This window comes from Sarcophilus harrisii, chromosome 5 (genome assembly GCF_902635505.1).
Source record: "Sarcophilus harrisii chromosome 5, mSarHar1.11, whole genome shotgun sequence".
In the NCBI taxonomy this organism is placed as follows: Eukaryota; Metazoa; Chordata; class Mammalia; order Dasyuromorphia; family Dasyuridae; genus Sarcophilus; species Sarcophilus harrisii.
This window is the reverse complement of record NC_045430.1, coordinates 171,274,544-171,290,477: the sequence shown is the minus strand read 5'-3', so window position 1 is coordinate 171,290,477 and position 15,934 is coordinate 171,274,544. Positions and strand designations below refer to the sequence as shown.

The 15,934-nt window shown below is 35.3% G+C and overlaps 1 protein-coding gene across 1 annotated transcript in view; it reads right to left on the bottom strand.

Moving 5' to 3' along the window:
- The window catches only part of LOC100920054 (hyaluronidase-4-like), a 38,646-nt gene extending 22,935 nt beyond the window's left edge, over positions 1–15,711 (bottom strand). Inside the window, exons 1-3 of the mRNA XM_031938950.1 lie at positions 15,467–15,711; positions 12,591–12,654; positions 10,522–10,685 (exon numbers count right to left, since the gene is read on the bottom strand). The gene's annotated coding sequence lies outside the window, so the exon portion shown is untranslated. The remainder of the gene's footprint in view (positions 1–10,521; positions 10,686–12,590; positions 12,655–15,466) is intronic.
- Between the last annotated feature and the right edge of the window lie 223 nt (positions 15,712–15,934).

Below are 15,934 nucleotides of genomic sequence, written 5' to 3'. Positions count from 1 at the left end.
TCAATGTCTAGGGAGTTAATTATCATCTTAATGCTGATGATTCTCAAATCTACTTTTCCTGCTCCAATTTCTCTGCTGACCTCCAATCTTGCATCTCCAACTGCCTTTTAGACATCTCTAACTAAATCTTCAGTAGACTTCTGAAGCTCAGTTTGTCTAAAACAGAACTCATCATTTCCCCTAAACTCTCCCTGACGCTTCTACTTTCCCTATTACTGCAGAGGAAAATATGTATGAGGTGTTTAGAGAGGGCTGGAACCTCTGGTATGAGGGCTTGTCCAACCCTTTTCAGAGCTGCTCATCCATTTTTGGCATGCACCTATCAATCAATTCTCACAAACTGTAGCATGTGCATTGACCCCAGTCAAACTATCTTGGTGGATGGCCTAAACCAGGTTGATGGTAACTGACGGATGTCAAACCTGTCACTGAGTTAGGGAGATGTTTACCCCAAGCATGTGAAGACTTCCTCCAGTGGAAAAGGTGAATGAGAACAATTTGTTCCAATGCCGCGAAGGTCACAGAAGCAGAACCTGGAGAGCTTGGTCAGATTTCAAAGACACAAAGGCCATCTGGTGCCTCCCAGCCCATGGCCAGTCATCTTGATTTTTGTCTTGATGCAGGCCTTTGATGACTATGGAAAAGAGAATGGGGATGATATATTGTGCAACTTTGCCTCACTTTCCCTTTGAAAAAAGAATAATAACAATAGATCCTCCCCATCCCTGAGGCTAGAAAGTAGAAAGCATCCTGGATACCTCCTTATCACTCATCCTTCCCATCCAAGCTGTTGCCAGGGCCTGTCCATTTCACCTTCACATCATCTCTCCTATACATTTTCTGCTCTCTCTGACACTCCCCAATTTTGGTGGAGGCCCTTTCCACCTCACACTTGGACTCTGAAATAGCCTACCAGTAGGTCTTCCTGACTGAAGACTCCAATCGCTCCAATGCAGCCTCCACTCACTACTAATGTGATTTTTTAAAAGTATATATTTACCCCCTCCTCCAATATCTTGCCAGTAGAGCCAGAGGGTTCTGGAGGAGAAAGTGAAGATGGTGACTTTGCACAGCCTTCACTCACTCAATTCACTTTAATGTCATGGCATCACTTCCCTAATGTCATGATCCTTTTCAAGAATAAAGGATAAAGAATATATATTTTTTAAATAACAGCAAAAACTTCCTCCCTCCTCAGTAAACTCCATGGATCTTTATTGTGATTCCCCACCCTTACCCCATCTAATATAGTACAGTAGTTTTCTGTTGCTTCCAAAAGCAAATACAAAATACTTTATTTGGCATTCAAAACTCTTCATAACGTACCCCCTCCGACTTTTCCAGTCTTCTCACATCTTACTGTCCAACACATAATCTTCAATCCAGTAAAAACTGACCTTCTGGATGTTCTAGGAACAAGATAGTCCATATCCTAGAAGGCGCAGTGGATAGAGCACCAGCACTGAAGTCAGGAAAGCCTGAATTCACATCCAGCCTTAGACACTTAACACTTCCTAGCTATGTAACCCCAATTGCCTCAGCCAAAAAAAGATAGTCCATATCTCAATTCAATTGTCGGCATTCTATCTGACTGCCCCTAAATCTGGATTGCTTTCTCTCTTTCATGTTCATTGCTGACCTCCCTGATTTCCATTTAAGTACCAACTAAAAGCCCATCTTCAATAGGAAGCCTTTTCCTAATCCCTTTTAATTCCAGTGCCATATATGTTACAATGCCTAGCACATAATAGGTACTTAATAAATGTTTATTGATTGGTTGGTTGGTTTTTCAAGTCAGTATGAACTTCAGGGGTGATTTTTTAAAATTTGACATCACTACAATGTAGCACTACCCCTTCTTATAGAAAAGATTTACGATTCCACAAATAATCCCATTTTTTTGTTTAAAATGTTTTAAAAGAATGATATTTTAAAGCAAGCTTGTCAGTTTTATATAAACATTGAATTCTTAAAGGAATCATCTCTAGCAATCAGTTTTATGAATCATCCCAACCAGTTGAGAAGAGTTCAATATGGAGGAAGAACCAAGTTTTTTTGTTTGTTTGTTTTTTGTTTTGTTTTGTTTGTTTGTTTGTTTGCTGAGGCAATTGGGGTTAAGTGACTTGCCCAGAGTCACACAGCTAGGAAGTATTAAGTGTTTGAGTTCAGATTTGAACTCAAGTCCTCTTGATTTCAGGGCTGTGTTCTATCCACTGTGCCATCTAGCTGCCCCAAGAACCAAGTTTTTGAGAGAAAATTACTCTGCTTCTTCCCTTGCATGTTTTCCAGCATAGAAAGGAGGGAGAGGATTTTTTTCTCTCCTCCTCACCACCCATTTATGCTGTCTTCCAGCAAAATTCACCCATAAAGAAACTCTTAAGTACAACAGAGAGGACTAAAAATCTGAGTAAAACTATGAAGATGAACAGACCCAAGTTGACCAACAGAGTGACTTGTCCAGCAGATATATTGCACCCAGAAGATTGGCATAAGAACACAATAAAACCAATGGGAATCTGCAGTAGTCTTGGTCACTTTTTCTTTCTCTATTAGTTAGTCAACAATCAACTAGCATTTAAGTGCTTATTACAAGAATATTCTATGGTTATGTCCACTCTTCCCACTAATGTTTTATGAAATTGTAGAAGTGGATACCTTACATTTAAGAAGATATGCTTTTGAGTCCATTAATTTATTATTACAGAATATTTTCTAGATACTAATTTTACTGCCCTTTCCATAAATGCATTTTTGTATTTTTCAATCATGTCTGACTATTCTTGTGACCCCATTTAAGGTTTTCTTGTCAAAGATACTAGAGTGGATTGCCATTTCTTTCTCTTGCTCATTTTACAGAAGAAGAAATTCAGATAAACAGGGTTAAGTGACTTGCTCAGGGTCACATAGCTAGTAAGTATCTGAAGTAAGATCTGAACTCAAGGATGACTCCAGGCCTGGCATTTTATCCACTTCATCACCTCCTATCTATCCCATAAATGCCTTTGCTTTAAGCTAATTGCATCAACTGATTGACCATAAATACTAATGGCATAGATTGGAACTTAAAAACTATAGTCTTTGGAATACTAATTAGCTAAGAACCCTGGACCTGAAGTAATCATCCTCCAGAGTACCCATGAATGAAGAAGAAAGGGCATAGAAGAGAGGGTTAAATAAATAAAAGTTGAGGGAGGAGAAAAAAGGTCCCTAGAAAATACTTTTGAGATCACCTAGTCCAACTCCCTAATTTTTTTCATTTGAGAGGGATTAAAATGTTTTGTTTTGCTTTGTTTTTTATAGCATAGGAAGGCACATTCCCTCTCCATCTCCAGCACTCCCAAGTGTTCTGGTATCTCAGTTCAAGCATATCAAAGTTTTAAGAGTGTTTACATGACACTACACAATGGGAATTTGAAGGGTCAAGAAGCACGTATGTGCTTACCCCTTCCCCCCCATCCTCAATAAAACTATAGAGGGGAGATTAGGACAATGTGGGGAGATGTACAGCTGGCCCTTGAAACAGGGAAGAAATAAAAGAAAAGTCCTCCTTCTAGCTTCTAGAAAAGTCAGGGCTTAATGTCCTATGTGAAAAGGAATAAGGAAGTATCTCAAAGTAACTGCCTTAAGTGCCTTTTTTTTTTTTCAACAATTAGTCGTAAGGCAGGTGAAACAACAGTCTAAAGAATCTATTGAATAACTCTCAGGTATGTGGTCCTAAAGTTGCATGGAAACAAGATGAATAGTTTTCTGACAAAATGACATAATGTTTCAGAAAACACTTTGTCCTTGTCATCTGTTTGCATACTCTGATTTCGAATTTTTTTCTTTTTCAGGGATATATGATTCTGTTCTTAGTGCCAATTATCATTCACATGCTATTGTCCTTTTGGGGAGGGTAGAAAGGGAATAACATTTTAAAGTCCCTACTATGTGCCAGGCCCTATCCTAAGCACTTTACAAATATTATTTTATTTGTCTCTTTGGGCAGCTAGGTATCATAGGGGAAGGAGTGCTCTGTCTGCAAGAAGATTCACTTTCCTAAGTTCAAATCTAGACTCACACTTACTAGCTGTATGACTCTGGGCAAGTAATTTAATCCTATTTGCCTCAGTTTCCTCATCCGTAAAATGAGCTGGAGAAGAAAATGGCAAATCACTCCAGTATCTCTGCCAACAAAACCCCAAAAAGAGTAACAAATAGCCAGATATGACTAAAAAATAAAAATTTTAAAAATTCACTAAGAATTCAATCAGTCTTTGGTGAATCTCTTTTTGCCAAAACACTCATCACAAAACTTTAGCCAATTGTTGACAAGTCTCAACAAAGTAAGTTAGGTTGTTCCTTAGATGATCAACACACTTAGATGCTGAGACCATATGGGAAACTTTTCCAGAATGTTTGAACCTGCATCTGTAATAGCCATTGACAACAAAAGTCACTTTCATATCACAATGAGTTATATGTGTAAGATTTGGTTTCCTTACTAAAATTTTAAAAGACAAAGTTATTCTAAGAGTCCCTAAGAAATTAATCTAAGTCCATCTACTTCATTTTAGCCAGAGAAACAATTATAACTTAAGAGTTACAGTCAGAGATCATTCAAATAAAAAACACTGAGAACAAGAATTGTTTCATTCTTTGTATTTATGTCCCCAGTACCTAGTAGACTGACTAGGTACTTTAAAACTGCTTACTATTCCATTAAATCTATTTCTGTTTTCAAAAAATAGAGAAGAAAATTTTTCAATCTCATATTCCATCATTTAACAATTTCTGTTCTTATTCAAGGGTACAGTAGTTCTGGTAGCACTTATAAACTAACTGTTCTAATTTATGAGAACAGCAGGTCTGGTAGCATTTACAAATTAGCTGTTCTAATTTATACTGACATTTTCATTTAGAAGATGTAAGAGTAAAAGGCTACACAGAAACACAATGAATGAATTGACTAAATGTTCTCTTCATACTAAAAACATTAACTAGAACTTAGTTTTTAAACAATAATCTATCTATCTGACAAATAGTTCATATATCTACATCAGCCATAAAAGAACTATTGATAAGATTTTTAGAGGAAGGAACAGAGAAGAACCCTTTCTTAAAAAGGTTGGACAAAATCACTCAGAGAAATGCAAATTAAGACAACTCTGAGATACCACTACACACTTGTCAGATTGGCCAGAATGACAGGGAAAGATAATGCGGAATATTGGAGGGGATGTGGGAAAACTGGGACACTGATACATTGTTGGTGGAATTGTGAATACATCCAGCCATTCTGGAAAGTGATTTGGAACTATGCCCAAAAAGTTATCAAACTGTGCAAACCCTTTGATCCAGCAGTGTTTCTACTGGGCTTATACCCCAAGGAGAACTAAAAAAGGGAAAGGGACCTGTATGTCCCAAAATGTTTGTGGCAGCCCTGTTTGTAGTGGCCAGAAACTGGAAAATGAATGGATGCCCATCAATTGGAGAATGGTTGAGTAAATTGTGGTATATGAATGTTATGGAATATCATTGTTCTGTAAGAAATGACCAGCAGGACGAATACAGAGAGGATTGGCGAGATTTACATGAACTGATGCTGAGCGAAATGAGCAGAACCAGGAGATCATTATATACATCAACAACGATACTGTATAAGGATATATTCTGATGGAAGTGGATTTCTTCAACAAAGACAAGATCTAACAGTTTCAATTCATCAAGGATGGACAGAAGCAGCTACACCCAAAGAAAGAACACTAGGAAATGAATGTAAACTGCTTGCATTTTTGTTTTTCTTCCTGAGTTATTTATACCTTCTAAATCCAATTCTCCCTGAGCAACAAGAGAACTGTTCGGTTCTGCACACATATATTGTATCCAAGATCTACTGTAACCTATTTAACATGTATAGGACTGCTTGCCATCTGGAGGAGAGGGTGGGGGGAGGGAGGGGAAAAATCAGAACAGAAGTGAGTGCAAGGGATAATGTTGTAAAAAATTACCCTGGCATGGGTTCTGTCAATAAAAAGTTATTTTAAAATAAATAAATAAATATGTCCTTTTTAAAAAAATAAATAAAAATAAAAAAGTTGGACATATCTCAGAATTGTAGCCATAAGCTGCTTTCATCTTTAGTTTTTGTTTTTGTTTTTCCATTTCCGTGGCTTATTTGGAGAGTATAAGTATATGGAAATTATGGTTAAGAAAATCATTGACTTGAGAAGTAGGTTATGAAAATGGTAGATCTTAGAATGCTTTTTCTAAAATTATAAAACATACCTAGAATGCAAACATTTTTTCATTATTTCTAGTTATCTTCTGAGATTCTCTAGGTGTTTTTTTTTTTTTTTAATTCATTGACTACTGGTCAAGTGGTTGGCTATTTCTTTTCATTCAAACCAGTCCTGATAACTTATTTCCTTAAGAAAGCCTCCTAGTGGTGTAGTGGATAGAGTGCCAGCCCTGAAGTTAGGAGGACCAGAATTCAAATCTTGTCTCAGACACTTAACACTTCCTAAACCCTGGGCAAGTGACTTAACCCCAATTGTTTCAGACAATAAAAAGCCTTTTAGAATCAAGCAGGAAAAAAAAAAAAAAAACCACTAAATACCCTTGCTTGGATGTAGAACTCCTACTTTTGTTTCCCTAGACTCTCCCCACATTTACCCCTTTATCCTTTCCTGATTTGCACCCTCCCTTCTATTCCAAATTATTATATATGTTGATTTTTGACCTGTATTAATATATTGTTGTTGTTCAGTCATTTCAGTGATGTCTGACTCTTCATGATCCCATTTGGGATTTTCTTGGCAGAGATGCTGGAATGTTTTGTCCTTCTCCAGATCATTTTATAAATGGGGAAACTGAGGGAAACAGGACTAATCGACTTGCCCAGGGTCACAGAAGCCAGTGAGTGTCTGAGGCCAGATTTAAACTCGGACATTCCTGACTCCAGACACAGTGCTCCACCCACTGCATTATCCTGCTGCCCATTGGCATCCATATCAGATCCCATTTAAGATTCACCAAATCAGAAATGCAACTGTCATCTCAAATGTTAATCTCTGGTCATGATTTAATTATAACATTTTGTCAGGTCTGGATTGATGAGGTTTTGAATATGATTGTTACTAAGGTCCCAGGAAAGGATTAGAAGAACTGAACATTTATTAAGCTGCCAATCATTGTAATTTTAAAATGAACTGTTTTTATTAATTCATTGACAAAGCTGATTTAAATTCTCAATGCTAAATCTGTGTCTTAAAAAAAGCTACATATTTTTCAACTCATTTAAAGTTTTTAATAAATATATGTAGTATTTCAGAGTAATAATAAAAAAAGAAAAGGAAATGTCACCTCCTACCAGGGAAGTACAGTGGAGTCACGTAGTCACACGTAGTCAAAGGTGACTCTAGTGAGACAGAGTATTTGTGATACCCTCATAAGCATCTGGGTGTAGTCTCTTACGAAAGGGAATGTAAACATATTCTAGAAGAAGAAAATGGCAGTTGTCTCTTGAGCTCAGGTTCAGTATTGACTGGATGATACATTCCTCTTCAGGCTACACTCTTGACTTCTACCATACTCCAGAAATCTCTTCTTCCTCAAACTCACTCCAGCCCTGAAATGCACACATTAGAAGTACCCTCCAACCCTCTGGTTTTTTTGTTTGTTTGTTTGTTTGTTTTGTTTTGTTTTTGGATAACTACTTCCATAACATTCATTTAAGGGGGGGGGGGGTTGTCACCAGGCCAGCCAAGTCTTATTCCTTTCTAGAGGCTTTCTCTGGGCTTCCCACCAGTTCTCCTTCCTCTCCTTATCCTGCTCCCTTTTTCAGGTTCTTTGTATGTTCTGTCTTCCCCCATTAGATACAAACTTTGAAGATAAGAACCATATTTCTCATTGGATTTGTATTCTCAGAGCTTGTTACATAGGGAGCATTGAATAAGTGCTTGTTAACTGATGACCTGACTAATAGTGAGAGGACTTCCTCAAGATTTTAGTGACTGTCCACTTGCTACAAGTCAACATTCTCCCAGGATTTGTATTGTGCTGTGCAAACTTGGCCAGAGGTATCCAGGGACAAAGGTTGCTCTCTCTAATGATTTTTAACACCTGGCCCCTGCTGTATGGGTAGAAATGGCTAATAGAATATTTGCCTGCTGCTTGATTTTAGTTCCTTATTTACTTTGCATTCTGTTTTACATAAATGTCTTTTTACATTAATGGAATGTCATGTGATTGATCCTGGCTGGTCTGGGAGTTAAAAAAGATTCAGAGAAGAAAAATATAGGCTCATGAACAGTGGTTGAATAAATGGCAAACAGAAAAAGGTTTTAATACCTGTATGTAACATCAATAGACATTGAAAATGTATAACTCACATAGTAACATAAATATAAATAATATAATTTCAATAAATTAAAAGTTAATAAATTTTAGACTTTTAAGTTGAAAAAGACCTTAGAAGTGAACTTCACACTCATAAAGATTGTTATTTCTCAAGTTCACACAGTTGATTAGTGGCAAAAGCAGGACAAGAAACCCAATTTTTTTTATTCCCAGTTCAGTTTCTTTCCAGCATGCCTTGATGATGGAGAATAGTAATTAAGTTTACTATATATAATTATTCCCATTGAGATGTTCTACAGAAGGGGAGTCAGCAAGCTCTTACAATGTACCAGGTACTGTGCTAAGTTCCAAAGAAAGGCAAAAAAAAAAAAAAAAAGTCTCCTGATCTCAAGGAACTCACAATTTAATGAGCTTCATTATAAAAGCATATGTAGCAAATTAATTGAGGTTTGTTTGTTTCTTCATAGAATTATATCATATTGGGTCTAGCATCTTTGAAAGCCAGTATATTTACAGAGCCTAGTCAAGATTGTTGGTAAGAATGGTGGGGGAGTAGAATGAGCCCTAGAGAATTTTTATACATCGTTTCCCTTAAACAAAATACCAACATTTCATTTTTGTATTCTTTTTCATATATAAAAATGATGTTACTTCCTATTGGACATAATACTTCAAATTGCTTTTCCCAGTATGAATGAATAAATAAGTTTCTACCAATGAGTCTCAAACATATTTTAAAAAAAGAACTACATCAGTTCCAGCATCTTGACAGAATTTTTCAGAGAGTAGGAATATTAATACCATCACAAATTTCAAACACAGACATTTCCACAGAAATTCAGAAGGAATAGAAGATGGTTAAATAGAAATGGGAACTCTCCTGAACGCTCCCAAATTTTCATCCAAACAACTTTAAAACAACACCTCAAATTATATTCTGAAGCATCAGAGCCATCAAAGGTCAGAGTGAAATAATTTTCGGGCCAAAACTTAGGAAACTGGGACTGAGGTCTTGGAGGCTTCTGCATTATCTGCAACAACAATTGAGAGCTTTCAGCCCACAGCCAGTAAAGAGCAGAACTCAAAAGAGAAAGCGATTAGAAAATATTTATAGCAGTTCTTTTAGTGGTGGGCAAGAATTAGAAATTGAGGGTATGTCTATCAATTGACTGAACAAATTGTGATATATGTTAAGATAGTATACTGTTGAAGCAGCTAGGTGGAGCAATGGATAGAATGAAGTCCTCAAGTCAAGAGGACCTGAGTTCAAATCAGGTCTCAGACACTTAACACTTCCTGGCTATGTGATCCTGGGCAAATCACTTGACCCTAATTGCCTCAGCAATAAATAAATGAATGAATAAATAAATGATGAACAAAATGGTTTCAGACAAACCTAGAAAGATTTATAAGAATTGATCCAAAGTGAAGTGAGCAGAACCATGAAAACTTTGTACACAGTAATAACAATACTGTATTATAATTAATTGTGAATAACTTGGCTATTCTCAGCAATACAATGATCCAAGACAAATCTTAAGGATTTATGATGAAAAATATTATCCCCTTTTAGAGAAAGAACTGATGAAGTTGATTGAAGCATACTTTTTACATTTTTTCTTGGTTTTTAGGAGAGGGGACAATCTGGTTTCTTTTGCAATATGGTTAATATGAAAATAACTTTTGCATGACTTTACATATATAATCTTTATCAAATTGTTTGCCTTTTAGGGAGGGTGAAAGGAAGGGAGGGAAAGAAGGAAAGAATTTGGAACTCAAAAATTTTAAAAATAAATATTTAAAATTTTTTACATGTAATTGAGAGAAAAATGCAAATAAATGAATGAATGAATAAAAAAAAAAAAGAAGAAATAAGATATTTTGTTATTAGAGTTCAACTGATATATATCAACCTTGCTCTGTATATAAACTATTGCCAGTAGGACACCAAATTTATTTTCTTGTTTAATGATTTGGATTTCATATCTCACTGTCTAACCCCAAATGAAATGCACAGGGAACTTGTGATGTATTTAGATGGAGTTAGGAGAATTTGGCTCCCCCTCTCTTGCAAAGAGCTTACTTGGAGAGTTTTCTCTCCCACACAACTTTAAGGAGTAGTGTTACAATGTCCTGAAGTTATGGAATGGAATTATAGAGCTATTAAAAACAATTACATACCAGCTCCTAATTTATTAGCTGCTTAATGTGATAAAAACCAGTTGTCCATAGCCTAAAATCCAGGCTTAGGTTGTTATATTTGGACCATGTCCTTCATGGATATAAACTGATATCCAGTAGGGTGACTCAGATGACTCTCAGTGAACATCTTTGTTAATAATAACCTAGAAGAAAGCATAAACATTAAATTAATTGAGTTTACAGATAATGACAGTTGGTAAGATGCCAGAAAGATTAGAGAAACTCCAGGCAGGTCAAGCTAAATTAGAAATGTATTTAAAAAGTAATTTAGGAGAATGGTCCCACTTGAAGGTGTAATTTCAAATCATAGGGGAAACTTTATTCCATAAAAAGCTAGTAGATAGGAAATAGCAATCAAGAATGCTAAGTGAAGGTATGATGAATAAGGAAGACATATGCTTAATAAATAAATAATTTTTTGAGACCACTGCTTTTTCTTAATTTAACTTAATTTAACAGCTTATAACATTATAAGCTGTTAAATTAAGAAAAAGCAGTGGTCTCAAAAAAAAAAAAAAAAAAGGATTTGATTCCCTATCATGTTAACTATATTACAACATTTAGATTCCTTAATTTTGTTTTGTAATTAAACCACGATGTTTAATTATGTCAATTCGACAGAATTCACCCAAAAAAACCAAAAACAAAAACAAAAAAAAGAAGAACCAGCTTGATGAAGGAGGCCACTTAGATTAACTGAGGTAGAGACACAAGTAACTCACTCTCTAAACTTATTTTCCTCTTTATGGTCAGTTGCTTTGATATCCTGGAGAAACTTCCACCTCAATTAAAAAGTAAGATCCTTGAAAACAAAAACTTTTGTTTTCTTATATTTATATCTTTATATGATAAATGCTTCATATATTTTATCAACCTATCTATTCATCTTTCTATTTAGCTATCCATCTATCTAACTAGAAATTCTTGAACATGGAAAAAAATTAAGTTGAGTGGGGTAAGATGGTTAAGATTGAGGGGATCTGAGGAAAGGTTTCTCAGCCTATTACTCATCTCAGGGCTACCTTGTAGCTATGCTATTACTCTTCCTAGAAGTATATCCTTTATCCTAGAATAACTGAATCCCCTGTTTCCCTTACAGTTAAAGTCCCTGAAATGTCATTCTTTATATCCTGGAAGCAAAAGGGTTTCTAAGGGTTTATTGCTTCCCAGCCAAGAGCTTGTTCCCCAAAAGCTGTGCTATTTCATCCCTGTGGCATAGGGAAGAATTATCCTCACCTGGATAGTGTTGCCCCTGTCTCTGGAGGGCATGGGATGCTAAAGTATTCCTATTTATGTGATTGAAACAGTGTTCCACAAATCCTGGGAATTCCAAATAAAAGGAGATCTAGGTAGATGAGGGAGGAGGGGAGAAACAGAGACAGAGACACAGAGAGAATGCTCTTTATACTTTTTTAATCTTACCTCAGGTAGAAATTGGTCTAGGATACCATACACTTATCTGCCACCTGGGGTGCTAAAAGCTGTGAAGATAGATCAACGACCTATACCCAAGACCTCCTTTTATAAATACTCTGAAACTTTTCCAGCTAACTTCATTTACTGTCAGCTTCTCTGCTTGGCTTTGGCTCCACAGACATGGCACCCCTTCTCCCCTTTTGGGTTATCTTCCCCCAGTAGAGGGGAATCCCCTTGAGATCAGAGTTCTTTTTCTTATTTCCAGCCATAGGATAGAAATGTTTATTGACCTGATATGTTTATATATATATACACACATACACACACAATCTTTGGACTGACCCTCTGGGTCTCTGTTAGACTGGACTCTATTAGAGTCTCTGGGTATCTTCTGAGTAGAGGACAGCTTTCAGAAGAGAAGGAGCACTACCCCAGCTCTGGGGCAAATCTCTGAGGGCACCACCCTAGTTGTGGTACTGATTCGGTGAAAGAATAAATGAGAACAAAAACTGAATTACTGCTATCAAATACTTGTGATTTTTAAAATTCATATGACAATAATACAAAACAGATAACACACTGAATTTAGAGTCAGGAAGAGTCAGGATTTAAATCTTGTCTCAGATGCTTACTTGAGATTCCACTTGAAGGTATAATCTCCAGTCACTTAACTTCTTGGTACTTTAGTTTCTTCATCTGTAAAATACAAAGGTTAAACTATATTATCTTTGAGGTGTCATTCAACCGTGAATTTATGATGACCTAGGATTATAAATACTTATGATGGAAAAGACTAGAGTGAGAATTTAATTTCCACCAAAAAGGATATAATAGGAAATGCAATTGGAATAAGTACGCAGACTGGACTATGATTTTATTGGTATGAGGAACCAACAAGTAAGGCAATTGCATCTACCAGTGAAGAGCAGCACTCCCTCTGTAAGTTAAAGTCTTAAAGAGTTGCCTAAAGAACTGAGAGAATAATAATTTTTTAAACTTAAGTCAAGAATAAAATTAGTGCGAAGAATTCGAGAAAAAAAAAGACAAGATTTAAAAAAAACAAAATCTCAATACTGAAATCATATCTTTCTTTTCTCAGTAAAAATATTGGGACTAGTTTACAAATGTGGAATATGGGCTATAAAATTTCAGAAGTAATTATTGTGTCACTTGGTCTTTTTCTAAATGTTATTTATTCTTTGTCCAAAGAATGAGGTGGTTTAGGGAAAATGACTGCAGTGATAAAACAAAAGATAATAAAGTTTTTTTTAATAAAAAATGAGGTAGAATTATATCTTAAGAGATAGAGTCACTTCTAGATGAATTGAATAATAATCAGAGAATAGCCTCTTGTGAAAGAAATGAAACAGAATACCTAAAAATGCATTTTTCAAACCAAACCTGACTTTTCTAGCTTTAGCATTAGTTTTCCTATTAGGACTGGAGTTTTGCCATGCCTATAATTAAATTGGACATATTTAGCTACACTATGTATTTTCTCATTTGTAATAAATAATGTGTTGATACCACATGCTGCAATTTGCATTTCATAATAACACTAATCACTTTTTTCTAAACCAGTCTTCAGGGTGGCTGCTTAGAAGCTACTGAACTCTTAAGCACCCTTAGCTTTTCTTTTCCAATAGTAATTAACAAACCCACCATTAGTTGCTAATGGCCACCTGTCAGAAGCATCAGTTCAAAGAGTTCTCTCCCTCCTAAAAAGTTCCTTCTTACTTAAATAAGGTTTTTCCTTGCCAAAGAAACAGACAAAATGGAATTCCAAACACTACTCAAAATATAATTAGAATTTTAGAGAGGATTAGTCCAACGTTCTCATTTTACATTTGAATAAAGTGACAGTCTTGAAAAGCTATGACTTGGTCAAGAGCACACAAATGTCCTATTTCATCATTTTATAACCGGGGATGTTAACATGGCTAATCCTATGATTTACAGTGCCTCCTAGGTTTCAGGTCTTCAATTCACAAAGTTGCCCTGGTTTATTATTGTTTGGATCCATCAGCTAGGATTTCCTCAGAAATAAGTAAGACTTATAGATCATAGATCAATGTGTAAATTAATCAATTATATCTTTACTTTAAAAAAATCAACTCTTTATTAAAATACTAAGTTACAGATATGCTTAATCAGCAATTACTAATATTTCCACATATATTTAGGTAAGAAAAGAGCAAGATTTCTAGAAATATAAAACCTTGGCAAAAATTAAGTAGATTCGTGACTAAATTTCAATTTAATTCTTATAGATCATAATTTAATCAAACTTTCATTTCCTAAATTCTGTTATTTAAAAAATCCTAAGGCTTGACAACCCATATAAAATTTCCCAACATATTTTAAGTTTTGGTTCCTTTTGTTGCTGCTATTAACAATACTTCCCCAAATTAAGATATGACTAAATTGTACTAATTTCAAAAATGATCTAGTCTGCCCTTCCTATGTACAAGAGAGAATCACTTTTAATTTTCCTGATATTACAGGATCCACATCTAGTTCTATTTTGCTTAAGTGAAGTATGTAGCATGATAATATACTTCTTTCTCAATCTTGTAAAAATCCCACGTGACCCATATTAAGCTTTAAGGATCCTTATCTACTCTCATAACTCTTGGGTCTCAAAGAAAATCTATATTTCTCTCCCACTCAATAGTGGTACTCTTGAAACATCAAAAAGATTCTTTAATGTCACCAGCTCAAGCCTCCTCTAGTGTATTTTACCTCCAAATTATCAGTTAAAAATCATTTTAGTCAGCCAAACTTAAGTAGTTTTTATAAAGGATTATTGGTCAAGGTGATACAATTAAAAACATATCATCCTCCCAAAATTCTGTAATGTACCCTCCCACAAATACATAGAGTACAGAGGAAAGAGGACTCAAGCTTAGAGAACACATGGAAAAGCAGTAACTCATAGATTCTGGTTCCTATAAGTCCATTCATGAGGTACTGAAAAAATTCCTCTTATGCATAAGGTAGACCCTTTGTTGAACTCTTCATGGAACTGAGAAACTGCATAATAGTCTACCCTTGACTCCCAATGAAAACATTGTCATTAAATGATCCAGGGCTGTCTCTAGAACATTAATGAAAGAATGAGATGTCCAACATACTCAAGATTTTTCTTGAATCTTCTCAAAATGGAGGGAGGGAAGACACAAGCCATAGTTGTAAAGCTAAAGCTTCTGTTTTCCGCCACACCCCTAGTCCCTGCTTCCTCTTCAGAAGTTTGCTGGAACATTTTTCTAGATTGACAATTACTGAAATTTCCCAATTCTAACCAACTGGATGCTTCTTTCTAGCACCCAGAGGACATGACAAAATGCTTCCACCTATTAAAACCAACTTTTTGTCTGACAGTATTTCACTTCATACACTAGTTTCAAAGCTTTTTTAGACTTAATCTAAAGGCTATAATTTAAAAGATTGGTTGCATATTTTGTCAACTTATTTCAAGTAGAATGGTGTATTTACTAAATAATCTCACCTTTACATTTTCTCCTCAGTTTTGATATTTGCTGACACCAGAAAATTTATTAGAATATACTTGACAAATTCCACATTCCCAAGTCCTAGATGACTGCTTAGTGAACTAGGGTAGTTCTATACTTTCTCTTTGAATGCCTTCTTCAGTGCTTTACACTATATTAAGAAAAGGAGGTGAAAAATTCATGTGCCACAGTTCTTAGTCAAATCCAATAATTAACATTCTTTCAATATTTTCAAATATAGTATGGCAAAAAAAAATTTATACTTTAGGGCAATATCTATTTTCTTTTTTTTAAAGAACCTTTTCCAATCCAAAAACAATAAAGCAAAGAAAGAAAGGTGACAAACTTTTAAAAAAGTAGAAAGAGATATATATTTTTTTCAGACATAGCTAATGTGGGAATTTGTTTTGCTACACTATGTAGTTATATATATTGAAGGCTTTATTTTTCAGATTTACATTTTT